This window comes from Monodon monoceros, unplaced genomic scaffold (genome assembly GCF_005190385.1).
Source record: "Monodon monoceros isolate NGI ecotype Baffin Bay Population unplaced genomic scaffold, NGI_Narwhal_1 Super_Scaffold_11, whole genome shotgun sequence".
Classification (NCBI taxonomy): domain Eukaryota; kingdom Metazoa; phylum Chordata; class Mammalia; order Artiodactyla; family Monodontidae; genus Monodon; species Monodon monoceros.
The window spans coordinates 79,262,045-79,282,246 of record NW_021703767.1 but is presented as its reverse complement, the minus strand read 5'-3'; the positions used below and the strand labels follow the sequence as shown (position 1 = coordinate 79,282,246).

The following is a 20,202-nucleotide window of genomic DNA, read 5'->3' as shown; positions in this document are numbered from 1 at the left end:
CTGTGCAACAAAATCACGTAGGGTCTTCCTTCACCTTTAAGCACAAGGAAGCAGGTGATCAAATGCAAGCTAGAAAACAGTCATCGTTGAGCTGTGTGTGCATCAGCCTTGAGAATGGATTTCTGGGGAAGATCCGGCCCTTCCATAAATGCCATGGCTGACTTGGATCTTTGCAGGAATTGAAGAGAATCCTGATGACTAGTGTGTTGGGGGAGGCCTGAAGGAAGCCAGGCTCTCCCACCTGAGCTCTCAGATCTTCTTGGGTGCCTCCTGGCTCCTGGTGACCTGCTGCAGGACCTCTGGTATGTAAACGGGCTTCTCTGCAGCCTGGGCTGCCCGAATGCCAGGCTGAGCCTCTGTGAGCTGGGCCGGAGGTTTAATGGGTTGGAGATTTCTTTTGGAATCTGCAGCTTGAAATATCCTGTACCCTTGATTAATTCATGCTCGGGAGCTTCCTTAGTGTTCTCTGGTAAATAGCTCCGTACCGTGCGTTTCTTTCCCTGTGGGCTTGTTGAAGAGAGACTGGAGCCTGTGTTTCTAACAAGTTCTCCAAGGAAAACATTGCAGGTCAGGTTTTCAGAACTGAGACTCTCAGGGGGTCTTCCCAGCGCCCATCTCTATTACCTCCTTTTGGCCTGGCATTTGCTTGTAGCCAAAAAGGACGAGCTTGTCTTGAGCAGTCCTGGGGACATTTGTGACGTGGGGCTGAAAATCTGACAGTTGATGCTGAGTTTCAACTGCACGAATGAGTAGCATATAGACAGAGCCCTGCAGAACGTCGTATCATTTCCCTTCAATTCCCAGAGCCTTCATGTGTCTTTGTCTTGAGAATGACCTCGCTGCTTTTTGTGTTTGTAATGGAATGCACAGTCATTGACAAGTAATCACAAGAATCCCCTACACTTTTGTAACGCCTACCCATTTTCCGGAGGGCTTTCACTGGCCTTATCTCAGTTGATCCTCATAACCGCTCTGAGAGGTAGGCAGAGGGGCTGTTTTCACCTCTAATTTTCAGCTGCAGAAACTGAGGTTTAGAAAAGTCAAACAGTTGGCCAGAGGTCATTTATTTCATATGCAGCAGAATTGGAACTGGAATCTTAAATAGTCTAACTCTTAAACCAGCATTCTTTTCACTACTTACCATCTTTGTGACCTTGGGAATATACTTAACCTCCCTGAGCCTCACTTTTCCTATCACTACAGTGGGTATAATCCTCCAGGGATAGTTGTCAGTAGGGATTGAATGAGATTGTCCGGTAGAGCACTTACTAAACTGTAAAGAATGCAATAATGTGAGGCATCGTTATCACATGTACCTTGAATTCAAATGGTGCCACATCAGAACTGTGGCAGAAAAGAACATTTTTCCCCCCATTTTGAAAGGACACTGAGGAGAATGGTGCCGGCCGTTGTCAGGGATCACGAGCTCCCAGCCTTGTGCTCAGCCAGTTGGCCCTGCTGCCCTGCCTGCAGGCCGCTTTGTGATTCTGAGAGCGCTTATGTTGGCAAGGTGCTCTTTTCTTACAGAGCTCGCTCTTAATGTTCCTTGAAACAGTCCTGTATCCTGGAGACAGTTTTAGGTTGGCCAGGCTGGAGAGCAGGAGTGGGGAGCTGGGGAGGGGATCTGCATTCCTGAGCTTCGTCCACAAAGGGTGGGGATGGGGTGTGGGGGATGGGGAACTGATCACAAAGTCTGTTTTCTCTCTTTTCTCAGTGACTGGGATTTAATAGGGTACGTCTTGTGAACCCACAAGGCCAGCAGTACATATGCAGAATGGGTTGCTAAGCACTAATGCTTATCGGAAAAATCCAGAAAGGATGGGCCTCAAGTTGGCAGGAAGCAGCCAGGGTGACCGAGGAATGAGATCTTGGAGAGCTTTGTTTCTGTAGCCACATTCACCTACAAAAGTTCCAGACCCATGAGACAGACATAGGTTGTTTGTATGGTTCAAAGAGGCAGAATAAGGAGCCAGAGTTTGAAGGCCCGGAAGCCATATTTATTTCCATATAAGGAAGAACTTTCTGCTGCAAAGATGGAATTTACAGCTGCAGGAGATAATGGTCTCCACCTCACTGGAGACCTCAGGGATGCCATGGGGGGAGGGTTTGGTTCATAAATAGGAGAGACATTGGGCTCAGTGGCCTTTATGGTCTTTTCTTCCCCTGAGATCCCAGAGCCAGTGGTTGTCAGGGGTCACGAGGAAGAAAGACACACATACATTAAGGACTGAAGGGTTGCTTTGTGGATATGGAAACTGATCTCCAAATGCTGCTAGCAGAATGGAGGGTAGCTTTAGGCCTTTCGTTCTGGTTTTCATTCCTGTCTCTGTAGTTCCCTCCTTGGTCCTTGGTTTACAGAGTTCCCAGGTCATCCCTGGGTAGTTGTTTTCCATGGAATATCTCTTTCCTCTGCTGAAATGCTCCTGTTGGAATATTGGAAGGAACTGTGAGCTCCTGAAAGGATGACAGTCTTTCTACAGAAGCACTAAGTCTGATGGCTGGTTTAGTGTCAGTTACACATGAGGACCATCTCCTTACCCTCTTCAAGCCTACTTCTGGGACCGCTTGGGAGTACTGCAGTTGCAAGAATTCTGTGCTGAGTTCTGGTTCTAGCATGTGGTGGAAGGTTTTGTGATCCTGTTTCCTTACCTCATTTAGTAACCACTTATATTTATGTTTACTTATGAAACATGCAGTGAATAAGAAGTGTTGGCCATTTTTTCACGTACTTGTGGTGTGCTTGCAAAAATAGAAAACAAGTGATCAAAATAAATGTCAGGACTGTTCGATAGGCTGGACAGAAGCTGCCTTTAGAGCACATAGTTGGACAATTTGGGGATATCTACCCAATTTGTAGATGAGAGAATATAAGCTACGAGAGGAGAAGAGATTTGTCCAAAGTGGTAAGGAGTGACTGATGTGGGCTTAGGGCTTGGGTCCCCTTGCTCCCTGAACAGTGGTGTTTATTGCTTGAAGGTTGCCTTGGGATGAGAAAAAGCACCCTCATGGTGAAGGCCCCAAAAGTAGCAAGTGGGCGATGATTCTGAACAATGGCTCATCTGACCTACAGAAAGCCTTTACAGCCAACAGTAGAATAAGATCGTGCTGAGAAATAGAACCACTAGGAAGCCAAGATACAGATTCCTTCTCTGAGCAGACCCCGACTTCCCCACACTGCCATTTCATCTCTCTCCTTTCTTCTCTAATTCAGTCTGGAGTCATTTCAGACCAGATTCAGCCCTGATTGACTCCACTGGTTCAATTTAGTCATTGGACACTTTTCAGGACCTTCAGGTTAGAATTAATCTTACAAACTAAGGGAATGAATCTTACAAATTAAATTGGGCATGTCACCCTTCTGTCCACGCCCCCCCCCCGCTCCAGTTTTCTCCTGGAAGTCTGGTTTTATTCTGGGTCTTCTTGCCTGGTGTCTGTCCTGTGAAGAACTCATGCAGGACTCTAGGCCCAAGGGGGTCAGGGATTGGGGTCCAAGGGTTGTTTTCGTACTCATCTGCCACTGAAAGAACTGTGGGCTGGATTCTTGGTGACCCTCTTCAGGTGCATCCCCCTAAACACCCCCCACCCCACCCCATTAATAAATTGACTTCATAAATGTAGTTGCATTCTAGATGGCCCCATTCCTAAGATGAACTTAAAGCCTTTCAAACCAGTCACTTCGTTGTCTGGACAGGGGAGCCTTTTTCCTGTAACAGGAGAGCCTGTGGAACAGTTGAGACTCCACTTCTTTGGGGGTTAAACATTCACTCTGAGTAAGGAATTCTGTCTTTAGTGGGGCATGTTCTTCAAGTGCCAGAGGAGAGAAGGGTGATTTTTCTGACATCCTCCAGCCTGCTTCTCCATATATGGAAATGTTTACCCACCACACTGATCTATTGGAAGGGAAGGAGGTGACTCAGGGTTTAGGAGAAGCAGGATTTGAATTCTTGCTTCTAGAAACAAAGTCGCCCCCTCCCCCCCACCCCTCCCCCTCCTTTCCTTTGCCCCTTGTTCTGGGAGCCGAGGAGAGAAGGTTTCAGTACTGTTCCCCTTGGGCCTGGGGACCACCTCCTTGCAGCGGGACTCAGGGTGTGTGAGAGAGAGTGAGGGCCAGCGGAAGGCCAGCTGCCTGTGGGGCCTGACGGCGCGTGAGTATTTCGTTATTGCCAGAGCCAGTGACATTTCTGCCCGCAGACCCACGGCTCAGAGTCCTGAGGGCTGGTTCGCTTGCGTGGTGATGGGGCATGTGGCTGGGAGCGCTAGCTGCTTTCATTTGGGGTGTGGACAGCTGCTTTCCCAGGGTAATACTTCTCACAGTGGGATTTAGAGACGGGCTATGCCTGAGGAAAAATTCTATTCGTATATTAAAAATTAGAGTTATTCCTCCCACCTGAGGCCTAACTTAATTTGGGGAGAAAGATAATTTGGGAGTGTTGTTGTCTGTCTGATTGCTAGGGCTAGAGTAACACCCCAGAAGGGGTGTTGGTGGACACTTGGGGAGGGCTAGTTTTATCTTGAAAAGCAGAGTTATGGTTGGACTTGAGAGTACGCAAAAGGTTTCTGTATAGCATTTGCACGGCATCCACTCTGCAATAAATCCCTGGTGTGTGGACACTGCGTAGATCTGATGGACTGCCAGAGTTGGGATGATTTGATTGATCAGTTTCATTTTACAGCATGATAGTGGGCAGGGGAGGCCCAGGAGTGCAGCTCACCTGCCTCGCAGGTACATGGCTAGTTAGGTGGGATTAGAATCCAGATCTTTTTATTCTCGGGTCATTCCTCCTTCTACTACGTGGAAGCTGCCCCTTCAGACAAAGGCAGAGAAGATGCCCATTTTGCAAATGAGGAAATTGGGACTCGGGGTGCCAGAGTTGCCCACACTTATGGGTCTAATTTGTGAGAAATTGAGAACTGGAACCAAGTTCTCCCAGGTCAGACCTCTTTCTATCACGTTACGTGGACTCAAAGGTTTGAATTTGTTGGTTTTTTAATTTCACTTTTTTTTTTTCTTCTTTGGTTTCTACTTACCCTTTTCTTCTTGGGGTCATGTGAATATTGTTTGAATGTGAGCTGCTACCTTCCCATCTGCTTTGCTGCCTGTTATCTTTTTCTTTCCTGAAAGAGGATGATAGCTTGTCCAACAGGAGGAACTGAATAGTGGAGGCCTTTATTTCAGCTTTACCCGTGGAGATGAAATTATGGCCAGGCCTTGAAAGAAACTGATCAGGGCTTTCCATCTAAGCCTCTCCCACTATTCTTAAAGCTGCAAGAATTCTGGAGTATAATTCCCATTCATAGGTGAGCCCTGATTCTGAATAGATTTTAAACACACACACACACACACACCCAGACACACAGAGACTTCTTTAGCCTTCTTTGATGTGACAGCAGCATTCGACAGAGACCAAGAGGGCACCACCCCACTACAGTCCCCGCGATGTTACACGGCCCTAATCAGTAACTCTTCGTAGTCAGATCAGTTTCTGATCAGCTTGGGGGCCCCTTTCTCTAGTGCAGGAAAGATGTTGGAGATGTGTTTTGGAGAAGTGCTTTGATGCCCATGGCGTTAGGTGACAGATCACAATAGTGGGGAGAAAGTGCCCTGACACCTGAGCTTGTGTGGTCGGTGAGGAAGGGAGGGGAAGCAGCTCTCTAAGCGGCTCTGAAGCACGGGGGAGACGAGACAGGGACTTCCCTCCCGGGAACCTGCACGCACCCCACCTCCTCCTACCCGCTGTGCCTCGGCCATGATTGTAGGCTCTGTTCACCAGGTGGGAGGAGCGTACCTTGAAGCATAGAGGCTTGGGATGTTTTCCCGCTGTGATGCTGACCATGGGCACCAAGAGGTTAGGGTTGGTAGTACCAATGGGAATGCTTTGACTGCCCATAAGGAGAACTGACATGCACTGACTGCTCTCTGGGCGCCAGGCACTGGGCTAAGCACTTGACCTACATTGATTCACCACTACAGCTACCTGTGAGTAGGTACTATTTGGGGGGGTATTTACTTATTTATTTAAAAATTATTTGATTGAAGTATAGTTGCTTTACAATGTTGTGTTAATTTCTGCTGTACAGCAAAGTGATTCAGTTGGTACTATTGTTTTAATTGTATTTTTAATTTTGGTAGAATACACATAACGATTTTTACCATCTTAACCATTTTTAAAAAAAATTTATTTATTTATTTTATTATTGGCTTTGTTGGGTCTTTGTTGCGTGCGGGCTTTTCTCTGGTTGCGGCGAGCAGGGGCTACTCTCTTGCGGTGCACGGGCTTCTCACTGCGGTGGCTTCTCTTGTTGGGGAGCACGGGCTCTAGGCACGCAGGCTTCAGTAGTCGTGGCATGCGGGCTCAGTAGTTGTGGCTCGTGGGCTCTAGAGTGCAGGCTCAGTAGTTGTGGCGCACGGGCTTAGTTGCTCCGCAGCATGTGGGATCTTCCCGGACCAGGGCTCAAACCCGTGTCCCCTGCATTGGCAGGCAGACTCTCAACCACTGCGCCACTAGGGAAGCCCCATCATCTTATCCATTTTTAAGTGTACAGCTCAGTAGTGTTCAGTACAGTCATATATTGGACAGCCAATCTCCAGAATGCTTTTCATCTTGCAAAACTGAAACTCTGTACCCATTAAACTTTTACTCCTCATTTTCCCCTCCCCCAGCCCCTGACAGCCATCATTCTGCCTTCTGTCTCTAAGAATTTGAATTTTCTGGGTATCTTATAGAAGTGGAATCATACATTATTTGTCCTTTTGTGACTGGCTTCTTTCACTCAGCATAATGTCGTCAAGGTTCATCTATGTTGTAGCATTTGTCAGAATGTCCTTTTTTATGGCTGAATAGTAATAAATTGTATATATACCACCACATTTAATTTAGGCACTATTTTTTACCTCCATTTTATAGCGGAAGAACCTGAGGCTTTGAGGAGTTAATAAGTTGTCCAACACTATGCAGTCAGTAGTGGAGCTGGGATCTGAACCCAGGTCGTGTGGCTTTAGAGTGCATGTGATCAGGAGTAAGCAGATGGTGGAATTCAGCTGGCAAGAGTGTGAAAAACCAGGGTGATTCTCACCTGGGTGGTGACACCTCCTCACACAGTGCTGTGACATTTCAGTAACCAAGTGTTCCCAAGGACCATATGTACACAGGTATTTCCCTCTGGTTTATATTGGCCTCTGGGAAGCTCAGAGCCAAATGTGAAGCCCACCTCTAGCAAATGGTATGAGACATATGGCTTATATTTCTGTCCCTTTCCTTCACCTTATTTTTCCATCTCCCTTCCCAATTTTATTACTTAAAAAAAAATCATGAACGGTGTGCATCTTTTGTCAGGTACTTCAGATTTTTTCTGGAACAAGGCAGAATATATAAATCGATGACATGATATCAGGTATTTTTGTTATTATTATTGTCTAAGGAATAACTGGTCTGTGGAGCAGTGGACAGAGACTAAAAAGGAGATTTTCTAACCTGACTCTGCTGTTAACTCAGTGTCTAACTTGGGCGAAGGCGCATGCACCTTTCTGAGTCTCAGTTTTCCCACCTGGAAGATGGGGCTGCAGTTGATGAAAGCGAACATTTCGTCTGTGGTGAGCCCTGTTCTAGGTGCTCCACATGGTTTATCTCCTTTAATTCTCCCCACATTCCCGCCCCACCCTTAATATTATTTTTCTTTTCTTCCTTATTAATTAATTAATTTATGGCTGCGTTGGGTCTTCATTGCTGCATGTGGGCTTTCTCTAGTTGCGGCGAGCGGGTGCTACTCTTCGTTGCAGTTCACGGGCTTCTCATTGCGGTAGCTTCTCTTGTTGCGGAGCGTGGGCTCTAGGCGCGCAGGTTTCAGTAGTTGTGGCACGTGGGCTCAGTAGTGTGGCTCGCGGGCTCTAGAGCACAGAGCACAGGCTCAGGAGTTGTGGCACACAGGCTTAGTTGCTCCACGGCATATGGGATCTTCCCGGACCAGGGCTCCAACCCGTGTCCCCTGCATTGGCAGGTGGATTCTTAACCACTGCGCCACCAGGGAAGTCCTGTTGTCCCCTTTTTAGTTGAGATAAATAAGGCCTAGAGAAGTGGGAAAACTTGCCTGAACTCCTACAGCTCCTGACTGCAAGAATCAGTGACCCGCGTCTGACTCCGCAGCCCAGGATGTTAGCCGCAGTGCTGGGCTACTTGCCTTGAAGCAGCCTTTGAGGCTTCTGTCATCTGTGGCATGCATTCATCTAATTTCATTAAGTCTTTATTGGATTCCCAATTATGTGCCTCTTACTGCTCTGGGCGCTGATCCAGTATTGGGTTTAGAGTGAAGAAAAAGACACACAAAACAATGATCCCTTGGAACTTACATTCTAGTAGGGTTGTGTGGAGGAGGCAGATAATAGATGAACATGTAAACAGCAGAGAATAATAAGTAACGCTTAGGAGGGTTCACAGAGGGTGCTCTGCCCGTGAGGGAATGAGGAAGAGCCCAGGAAGTGATGTTTAAGCTGAACTCTGAATGACAAGGAGCCAGCCATGGGAAAGTCGGGGTTGGGCAGGGAGCATTGTAGGCAGAGGGCAAGGCCAGTGCCAGGGCTGTGGAGTGGGAATGAGTTTGTGTTTGAGAAACAGAGGAGGCCAGTGTGCCAGGAGGTAGTGGACTGCTGAGGGAGAAGCATGAGATGAGGGCAAGGCCGTGGCTGGTAGGCATCAGTGAGCTTGAGAAGGGGCTCGGAGCTGAGTTGAGGTGTGATGGGAAGCATCTGAGTCACGTTTACCAGCCTCATTCTGACTTCTGTGGGGGAAACGCACTGCAAGGAGTAGAAGCAAGCCATAATCCAGGTGAAAGGTGGTAGTCACAGTGATCAGGGTAGTCGAAGTGGAACCAGAGAGAAGGGGATGGGTTCATGACATGCTTTGGTGGGATTGTCTAACTCTGTAGGATGTCAGGTGCAGTTTTCCTCCAGAGAAATGTCAAGCTCAAGTGGGCAGCAATCTGAGAGACCCCGATGGAGGTGGAATGGGGTGTCTGAGTGCTCCCCGCTTTGGTTTCTAGCCTTGAGCTTCTGGCCAAGGACCGGAGGGCAGTGGCTTCCTGCCTCTGACTTCCCGGCTGAGAGCTGCTGGAACGCCCCACGATGAGCCCCGCAGAACGTGCCGCTTCCTTTGCTCTTTCTGGGTATTTGTATAAAGCATTCTTTCCCACCAAGGATACAGAACATCAGAGTGATGTTGACTTCATGGGCCATATTTAACATACGGTTTTTCCTTGATGTGTCCTCTGTTCTTGCAGAGACTCCTGCCTCCGGTAAACTCGGTGGTGAGGAGCCTTCAACCACCCTGTCAGATGGATTTAGAAGGCTCAGTGGGGGACCGGAAGAGCTGGGGCTTCAAAGCCCCACCTTGCCTTGGGGACCCTGGTCCAAGGGTACCCCTCAGCCCTCCTCTTTTACTTACATTTGAGTTCACACTTGCTGGACCTTGCCCTGCTCCCTGTAATTCCTTTTCATGGGCTGGACTTCCCTGTAAGTACTCCAATTTTCAATGGAGAAACTGGTTTCAGAGAAGTTAGGTGATTAGTCAATGTTAGGTAGTGGCTGAGTCAGTTTGGGAATCCAAGATTCCTGACCGAGCCTCGTGCTCTGGCCACCAGGCCAAAGTGACCTAGCACGTGACCTTTTCCCAGCGTGTCTCATGGCGATCTTATACTGCACTTGGCCTAAGCCTGGAGATGCTCAGAGATTATAGACAAAGTCATCTGAAATTCACTCCTGAGGCTTCTTGACAAACTCCTCTTCAAATAGTTTGCAGTCTATAGTTGCCAGTGTTTTTATTTTTTTTATTTATTTATTTATTTATTTTTTGCGGTACGCGGGCCTCTCACTGTGTGGCCTCTCCCGTTGCGGAGCAACAGGCTCCGGACTTGCAGGCCCAGCGGCCATGGCTCATGGGCCCAGCCGCTCCGCGGCACATGGGATCCTCCCGGACCGGGGCTCAAACCCGCGTCCCCTACATCGGCAGGCGGACTCTCAGCCACCGCGCCACCAGGGAAGCCCTGTTTTTTTTTTTTACAGTCTTTTAGCATCATCTCTTAAAAACAATGTTTTGTTTTTGCTCACTTGAATTTCTTTTAAAATTTCTCTCGTATATTACCCATTCATTTAGTCAACAAACATTTATTGAGTTCTTACTGTATGCCAGGCATTGTGCTAGGTGCCGGGGATGGATTCAAAGATAATTTGGAGGCGTATGGGAGTGGATAATTACAGCACAGTGAGATAAGTGCTATAATAGAGGGATATATAAGGAGCTAGAAATAGCACTATGAATAACATCTCTGAAAAAATTGCCTTCTTTTTTTCCTTTTGCATTATTCCCTTATGTATATTGCCCAAAGTGGGATTACTGGGTCATTTAAAAGATGAAAACAATTTGGCACAAAAAGATGTAATGACTTTGCCTGGGGAACATAGCTCAATTTTCAACAGGGGGAAAGTTGTTGACAATTCCAGATTTAGATACTTCACCAGGAGGATTGGGCAGTTTTTATACTATTTCTATCAATGTGGTGGCTTTCAGGGGGAGCACCTATTCTAAACATGTCACCCCACATGTAGAGACACATATCCTTATATTTAATCTCACAGATTCCTTGTTAATGCTCACAAGAACCTAGCTATGTAAGTATGATCGTTTCCATTTTACAACTGAGGAAACTGTGCCTTCGTTAAAAGGAAGTGACTTGCTCAGCATTCCATAGTTAATTAGTGGAGAATCCAAGAATCAAGTGTAAGGTCTTTTGATTCTATAACTCCTGTCCTGTACTCCATGCTCTTTTTACCGACTGGGGGGGTACTTATGCTCCAGCGAGGGCCTGGAATTCATTTAGTTATCTGTAGAAACTCTTCTCGAGAAGGTCAGGATCCATGAGATAGGTATAGAAGTCCTAACCTCCAGAGGGTCCAGTGTCCCGCTGTACATTGACCTGAAAGGACCTGAAGGCCCTTTATTCCTGACTCTGGCCCAGGTCCTGAAAGGTTAGTGCATGGTCTTAGCACTGAAGCACAGAATCCCAAGGAAAGCTGAGACCATGCCACAGTCCTGCTTTGAAACATTTATTATTTTCCTAGTATATTGAGTGGTATTTCCCTGACTTTTAATTCACTTATTTTGTTATTCGTAACGTTTTCCTAGTATTTTTGGCATTTAAGTTAAAAACTCCTGCCCCTGCTACCCAGGGCTCATCATAACCAGACAGCAGTAGCTTGTGAACACCCTTGATGTTCCCGCTCACTCATTTTTTCACCTTCATGCTGTAACTCATGCTGTTCTTCTAGCCTGAGATGAACTCTCCTCTCTTCATCCCTAGAACTCTTGCTTCTCCTGTAAACTTCTGCACAGATGCCACCTTCTGAATGAAGTAACCTCTGATCACCATCCGTTCCCTACCATCCATACGGCCCTAGAAGCGATCTGTCTGTTCTGCTAACTCACAACACAGTGGGCCAGGAGGCAATAAAGTATAACCGTATGGTGCTTACAGGCATGGGATCTGGATTTGAGTTTTGGCTGTGATGCTTCCTAGCTGTGTGATTCGTGAGGTCAGTTAACCTGATGAGTTGCCTCATCTGTCAAGTGGGTACAAATAATCACACCAGCCCACAGCTTGTTATGAAGATTTGTACTGTCATCTGTGCTTCTTCTATGGCACCTGCCATCACCTACTTTATGTTTTATCTCTGTTTCTAGACTGGGAGCTCTTTAAGGGCAGGAAGGGTCACATCTTGCTTGTGCCTTTGACATATGGGACCTGCCACAAAGTCTTCTTTAAGGGAAAGGTTTCCTTATAACATCACTGGTGGCATCACTGAGTTCAGGCTCATTACAAGGCCCCAGTCACGTGGTGCCAGCCTGGCTGGGAGCTCTGTGATATGGAGCTTTGAGCACACGTAGTACGTGCTGATAGGCCTCTGGCTCCTGCTTCTTGAGTGACAGAAAAGAGGCTAGAGCTTGTGTTTAGCCTGTGTTCTTCTGGTTCATCAAATTGGGTAGTGCTGACATTTCCCTAAAGGCGGAATGGAAATCCTGTCTGGAACACGAGACTTGGTTTCTTTTCTGGGTCTTCCATGGGTGAGTGTTCCGGACTAGAGCAAAGTGTCAATGGAGGGGTGGGTTTGGGGCAACTCTGAGGGCCACCCACTCCTCTGACTTCTCTGGGTGGGACCCCAGAGAAGGGTCCCTCCAGAGGAAGCTTTCGTTTAGACACTCCCACCCTTGCTGTGCTTGGAAGCTGATTATGGAAGGGGATTCAGTTCCATGTAACTTTCTCTTGTGTCATTTTCCAAAATGCAGTAGCCATGAGTCTCAAGAGCCCGTGTTTTAGCCTGGCACACAAGGTCCTCCATGTTCTGGCCACAGCATTCCTTTCCAGCCTCATGTCCCACCACCTCCCTCCATGTTTTTTTGCCACTGGCCTCACCAGATTAGTCACTTTCCCCAAGAAGAACACCCTGAACTCATCTCCTTAAGGCCTTAGCACACTGTGTTCTCTGGGCCTATTTCCCTCCTCCTCATACTTGGAAATCCTCTCAGGTCTTCAGGCCCAGTTTAGAAGGCATCATCCACAGAGCTCTTCCTGACCCTCAAAAGGACACTGCACGTACTGGTACTTTGCACACTTTTCCTTCTGTCTTGTCACGGGCGAGTGTGTCCCTCTTGAACCTCTGAGCTCTTTGAGAGCTTAAGGCATGTCTGACTCAGCGCCTATATCTGCGAGGCCCGTACACTGTGCCTTCTTAAGGACAGGAGGTGCCAGCAAATGCCTGTTTTGTGCACCTCTGAATGCAGGGCATCTGACATTGTGGCAGCTAACGGTTGCGCCGGGGGGTGTTCAGAAGCTCATGCTAGGATTACCCGTGATTCATTTGATTCTGAGCCCAGACATCTGAATAATGTTTTTGAGTTGCCCTGATATTAGCTCATTGCTAACCTTTCTCAGGCCTGCTTCTCACATACCTGGCAGATGTCTGCTTAGTGCCAGGGCTCTGAGCTCTTTATTTCCCTTAAGACGTAGTGGCAAGATCGTATGGCAGCTTCTATTTTTAGTTTTTTGAGGAACCTCCATACAGTTGTCCATAGTGGCTGCACCAATTTATGTTCTCACCAACAATGTAGGATTGTTCCCTTTTCTCCATATGATCCAGCAATCCCAATCCTGGGTGTATATCCGGACAAAACTATAATTCGAAAAGATACATGTACCCCTATGTTTATAGCGGCCTTATTCACAATAGCCAAGATATGGAAACAACCTAAAAGTCCATTGACAGATGAATGGATAGAGAAGATGTGCTATATATACACAATGGAATACTACTCAGCCATAAAAAAGAATGAAATAATGCCATTTGCAGCAACATGGATGGACCTAGAGATTACTATACTAAGTGAAGTAAGTCAGAAAGAAAAAAACCAAATATCATATGATATCATTTACATGTGAAATCTAAAATATGACACAAAATAACCTATCTATGAAACAGAAACAGCCTCACAGACATAGAGAACAGACTTGTGGTTGCCAAGGGGAAGGGGAGGTGGGGGAGGGATGGATTGCAAATTTGGAAGTAGCAGATGCAATCAATTATATATAGAATGGATAAACAACAAGGTCCTACTGTATAGCACAGGGAACTATATTTAATATCCTGTGATAAACCATATTGGAAAAGAATGTGAAAAAGAATATACATATATACATACATATATATATCTGAATCACTTTGCTGTACAGCAGAAATTAACACAACATTGTAAATCAACTCTACTTCAATAAAGTAAATTAAAAAAGAAGAACATAACAGCAGGGTGACATTCAAGAAGGATCTATCTGCTTTTAATGTGAACATTTTTTAGTTTGCAAGTTCAGACTTTGTTTTAAAATGTGAACACGGCAGAAGATTTTTTTCCAGGTATATTTCTGCCTCTAGCAGAGTAGCTGTCCATAGTATAGTTTTAACTGCAAAATAATAAAACACAGGTCGTGGAGCTTGATTTTGAAGACTTGGGGTCAAGTCTTGGCTTTACCATTTACTAGCCCCCAAATCTTAGACAGTTGTTTGACCTCCCTGACCCTTAGTTTCCTCAGTGGACAATTGGGAAATCTTTTTCATAGGGCTGATGGACAGTTGAAATGAGGTCTTGGGCATTAAATTGGGGTTTTTACTACTGTCTGGCTCATCAATTGGATTTGAAGGACATTTTTAGATAGCGGTTCCAAAGAGTTTGCTTTTGGTGGAAAATGCATGGATGTATAAGTTTTCAGGCATGTATTTTATTTTGTTTTATTTTTTGGATGACAAAATAAATGAATTTACAGTCAGGGGACACACAGTATCTAGCAGGCCTAGTGAACATACATGGCTTATAAGACTCAGTTATAGTTCTAATAAATTAGAACCACAGAACCATAGGCTTTGCGAAATTGTAGATAGAAGCTTTGGAAGATGAGGGGGTGAGAATTGATTAATGCACACTGCCTGCAGGCTCTGTGCTTTGCATGCTGGGTACGGCATCCCAAGAAATGATTTCATATACCCTGATGGGTAGGTGATATTAGCCCCACTTTGAAGACAGGAAAGCTTGAGCTCAGGGAGGTTAAATAATTTACACAGGTCCCATAACAAAGCCTTGAACTTCGCCCTGTACTTGTGATGGCCTCTAGAAATCCTTTCCATTTACAGAAGTGACAAGACCTGCCTTTATCCCTTCATTCCAGGGCAGCCACAAGTTCTGGGCCAGATAAAGCAATGGAAATCGGCAGTCTTAATGTCCCATAACTTGTTTAATGAGTCTAGAAGAGTGTCTTGACTTTTCCTGCCAGGAATCTGCTCATTTGGAGCTCCTTTGACTGTGCTCATTCGAATATCAGCCTTTACTTCTCTTTCTCCCTTTTGGGGAGATATTTGCCATTGGCCAGCTGCACTTTTGAGGTCAGGGGTGTATTTGAAGATGACTTCATATTTTCTTTAAGAAAAAAAAATTACAGGTGGAAATTAAATCTGTTGAGCATTTCCCATCATCTCCTCCAACATGTGGTAGTGGGAAGAGGCAGCGCGGGGCTGGGAGGTAGGGAGTCCTCACCTGGCGCCTATCACTGACCAGTGAGAGGACTTGGGCCAAGCCTTCCTTTCCCTTTCAGGGTTTCAACGTCTTCATCTGTAAACAGCAAGGGCACCATCAGGTGACTCCTAAGATTTTAAAACTCTGCATGTCTTGTGGTGTCAAAACCATCAATTTCTGCTGAGCTGCGTAATCCTGCAGCTGTTTCTCTGCTACTTTTCAATCTTCAGGTTTAATCTATCCAACAATGTATAATTTTTTAAAGGGAAGCTTTTATAGACACTTCTGAAAATAAAATGGGGGGGAATAAATGGATGTTAAAAAATAGAAAACAACCAATTAAATGGTGTATAGTATGTAATTCTCCTTGGAAACTTACAGAGAAATCGAGGCGCACTTTAACAACTGGTAATTTAAATTGCATTTGAACTCTGTTAATGGTTTGTTTGCATGAGAACTTCAATCATTTCACAGTGGTTTTTTAGCAGAACTGCTTGTTCTCTTTATGGAAAAGAAGAAAAAAAATTGTTAGAAGAAAACTTGACAGTGGAAAAGGGTAACCCTGTTCATTTGTGCGTGGAGAGAAGCTAGCCAGTGCCTGAGACATTGCCCCAGGCCCAAGGTGGAGAGCTTTACCTTTCAGCGAGGTTTGAAAATCTGGGAAGTCAGCTGCTCTTTGCTGCTGTTGTAGAAACGGTATGATTGATATCTCCCTCTGCAAGGAGAAGCTTAGGTTTCCTGGGGCTTGGAGGTGGGGTCTTTTTTGTTTTTATTTATTTATTGTTTTTGAGATTTTACTGTTCACAGAGCCAGCGTTGGACTCCTCACATTCCATCCCCTCAGCAAGTTTGAAATTATGCCTTTCTCTCATTTTAGTGAGGTGGCTTTGAAATTTCGAATGCCCGTCAAGAGCGCTAGCTCTCAGGAAACACATTGCTTTGCTGGACTCACCTTGATTATACTCCATTTTCTCAACTTAGTCTCTTTCTGCTGTTGGGCTATATGCAAAAACTTTTTTTTCTTTTTAACATCTTTATTGGAGTATAATTACTTTACAATGGTGTGTTAGTTTCTCCTGTATAACAAAGTGAATCAGCTATACATATACATATGTCCCCATATCTCCTCCCTCTTGCATCTCCCTCCCACCCTCCCTATCCCACCCCTCTAGGTGGTCAAAAAGCACTGAGCTGATCTCCCTGTGCTATGCAGCGTCTTCCCACTAGCTCTCTATTTTACATTTGGTAGCGTATATATGTCCATGCCACTCTCTCACTTCGTCCCAGCTTACACTTCCCCCTCCCTGTGTCCTCAAGTACATTCTCTCTGTCTGCGTCTTTATTCCTGTCCTGCCCCTAGGTTCTTCAGAACCTTTTGTTTTTTTTTAAGATTCCATATATATGTATTAGCATACGGTATTTGTCTTTCCCTTTCTGACTTACTTCACTCTGTATGATAGACTCTAGGTCTATCCACCTCATTACAAATAGCTCAATTTCGTTTCTTTTTATGGCTGAATAATATTCTATTGTATATATGTGCCACATCTTCTTTATCCATTCATCTGTCGATGGACACTTAGGTTGCTTCCATGTCCTGGCTATTGTAAATAGAGCTGCAATGAACTTTGTGGTACATGACTCTTTTTGAATTATGGTTTTCTCAGGGTATATGCCCAGTAATGGGATTACTGGGTCGTATGGTAGTTCTATTTTTAGTTTTTTGAGGAACCTCCATACTGGTCTCCATAGTGGCTGTATCAATTTACCTTCCTACCAACAGTACAAGAGGGTTCCCTTTTCTCCACACCCTCTCCAGCATTTATTGTTTATAGATGTTTTGATGATGGCCATTCTGACAGGTGTGAGGTGATACCTCATTGTAGTTTTGATTTGCATTTCTCTAATGACCAGTGATGGTGAGCATCCTTTCATGTGTTTATGCAAGAGCTTTGAAGCGGGTGTTCTGAGGTCTGGGTGTGTAAGTCCTGGTTTTCCTCTGAAGCTGATTGCGTGGCTGATGGCAGGTCTCTTGCCAGCGAGTGTCGGTGACCTCTTCTGTTACAGTGGCCGTACCTCGGTCCAGTGGAGCGAGCCCCGGACTTGAGCCCTGGGCTGCCTGCCACTCACTAATGGTGTGCTCCTGCGTGGCCACCTCCCTCCTCTGGCCCCCAGGTTCTTCTCCTGTCAGTTGGAAGAGTTGAAGTGGGTCATTTTTAAGGTCTCTCTCAACTTTGAGCTTGTACAGGTATTTGAAGATTGAATGGGATCATATTCACAAAACAATTGTATGATTGGTTCAATACTGTTTAAAATGACAGCAATGAAAATGGGAGTAGTCATTTTTCTGGTATGTGGATTTCCCCTGTGGCTACAAAAGACACATTTTGTAACAACCAGCCACCCTGGAATACTTGTCTGTTGGAATATATATTGCAGAATCCATAGCAAAATACTGATTGTTCTTAATGAAATAAATAAAGTCATCCAGTAATGAGGACTTCCCAGGAAGCTTCAAGGTTGTCCAGCCCTCTGCTGCTCACTGGCTCTCATGTTTTGGACAAGGAAACTGAGGTTCACAGCGGCCACTAGATCCCATAGTTAGAAATCTATCTCCAAACTCATACTCCTTGTCTCTTTTTATTTATTGTAGTTCAGATTTTGCTGTTAATTTTTTCTTGCCTAAAATGTGAGTATCTAATTGATCTATCTCTTTCACTTCTGATATTATGATGAAGCCATATTCCCCCCGAAAGCTGAGGTATGAACACTGGGGTACCAGCATTCTCTTTCCTCATCATTCTAAGGCACATTAGTGAAATAGAAGTGCCAGGAGCTGACTGGCCGCTTAGGAGATACCGAGGTCAGACACTAGATTTGCGGGTTTCAAGCCTGGTCTTCATTCCCAGTATGGTTTACCCAGTAAGTTCATAAACTTGGGAAGTTCTACAGCTGGTAAGATCCTAGAGATTCATAAGCAACCTTCTCCCATTTCCACAGGTGGGAACATTGAGGAAACGGAACTGAAGACAGAATCCAGTCACCTGATTCCAGTTCATTGCTTTCTCCGTTGTTCTTCAGGACACTCATCGGAGGGAAGATATTTGTCCGCAGTTGGTGAGTCCTATGCAAAGAAGAAAACTTTTTCCTTTTGTAATCAATATGCATATTTTAATGAGTTTTAAAAAGCAGTGGTTTCCATTTAAAGCATGGGCACTGGTAACTAGGATGGGCTAAGAATTAAGAAGAACAAAAATGTTCTTCCTGTCTTCTTGAGCCGAGTTCATTGGCAATGGACAGGATATAATAATGCTAATAGAATGTGTGGCAAAGCAAAGGCAGGACTCAGCTCTTGGAAGGTGGAAGGAAGAGAAATTGGAAGAAGATTTGGATGAATGAGGATTTTAGATTGCCAATAATTGCATTGCTTCCTTCTTTCTCTTTTGTCATGGAGGGAAGTGTTCTTGAAATTGAAGGACCAGAAAGGAAGTGTCAATGAACAGTGTTGTGGGCGTTTCTGAGGAAAAGAAGTAGTAGTATTGAGCGGCTCTTGCTCTCCCCGGTGCAAGATGCTTCTTCTGTGATCTTACTGTATTTTCACATCAACCCTTTGAGGTAGGGGAAGCTAAATTCGCTTAGTCAAGGGTGTGCACCTGTGTCTTAAAGGGCCTGCACGGGCTCCACAGGGATCTGAGTTTGAATCTTGGAATCCTGTTGCACACTCAGAAAGGAGAATGGTGAGCAGGTAAGGGAAACCTTCCCTTGTGTTTTGGAATTCCTCTGTGTTTATAGTAGGTAGAACATCGTATTCTAGAAAAGAATCGATGGTGTGGGATACCCTGGGCTGTAGGGGGATCTGAGGAAAATAGCTGGGGGATTCTGGGAAAGGCTTCTGTTTAGAATTCTAGATTTTTGCTCTCCATCTCCAGGGCCAGTCCCTATATGCCCCACCTCTGGCTTTTTACCAGATAAATAATATGTGTTGCCATGTTTATGGTGTAGTTTTTCAAAAGGGAGCAGATGCTGTTGTGATCCATAAAACCTAATTTCATTTAAAAAAGTATGGCTGAGTTTACAGTTACATTTTGTCACCCTTTGTTTTCTTAATCAATGTATCTTTAAAGAACACCCAGTGTTCTTTGCACCTATGGATCTGCATAAGATGAAAGGCTGGAAACCACTGCTTGGACTCTGTTAACATTTCAAACATGGTCTGAGATGTTTTGCCCCAAGCATATACTTTGAGCATCAGATGTAAACCTTTGTTCTCCGCTCTACTGCCTGAGTTTTTTCAGTGCTTAAAATTAAATTGTGATGAATATGAAGCCTTGTACTTGGATTCAAACAAAAAATCGAGTGTGTCGTGACAGAATGGGAGAGAGCACCTTACCAGGAGCACGTTGGAAGAAACTCAGAAGCGTCTGTTGTCCATAAGCTAATTATGAGCCAGCAGTGGTCTTCCAAAACACTGATGCAGCCTCAGATTGCAGTACAGAGAGAACGACGTGGGTGGGTGACCCTGCCAGAAGCTGGCAAGTCCCGAGGTCAGGTGGGCCTTAGGCTCAGTTTGAGCAGGACCTGGGCTCCATTTCTCTGCAGTGCTCCTTGCTCTGCCCTCTTGTGTGTGTGTTGCCTTCATCCTCAGGATGTTTCCCCTCTTGGTCACGAGCTGGCTGCCTGCTGTCACCTGGAAGCTTATGGCAGCTACACAGTGGAGAAGAGGTGGTTCCTCCAAAGAGTATGTGAGTGCTGATAGGGGGCAGAGAGAGGACTAAGGCTTTGTGGGTGGTCATAAACCTTTTTTCTACCCTCCTGTTGGGGCTCTCCTGGGGTGTTGAACTTTAGTCCTTGCCTCCTCCTCTGAAAGGGACGTTAGCCAACTGGCCTCTCCACACTAGGATGCTGAGAGGACCGGAAATGATGTCCCACTGTTACAGGAATGAGACCGGTAAAGGCAGGATGCAGGGCACATGTGACAATGGCCTTTAAGAATATAAAATGCAGTCAGAAGAGGGGTAGCATCTCCTGCTCATATGTGTAGCTCCACAGGCTAGTAGGATCTCTGGCACATAATAGGTGCACAGTGCATTTTCCTGGATAGAAAT

At 45.5% G+C, this 20,202-nt stretch overlaps 1 protein-coding gene across 4 annotated transcripts in view; it reads left to right on the top strand.

Moving 5' to 3' along the window:
* LPP (LIM domain containing preferred translocation partner in lipoma) overlaps positions 1-20,202 on the top strand; it is a 682,060-nt gene that overhangs the window by 51,385 nt on the left and 610,473 nt on the right. For 3 of the 4 annotated variants that reach the window (XM_029215421.1, XM_029215422.1, XM_029215424.1), the window contains one exon: positions 18,098-18,214. The gene's annotated coding sequence lies outside the window, so the exon portion shown is untranslated. Of the gene's footprint in view, positions 1-4,025; positions 4,146-18,097; positions 18,215-20,202 lie in introns of those variants that run through there. The other variant, XM_029215423.1, reaches the window with a different exon arrangement.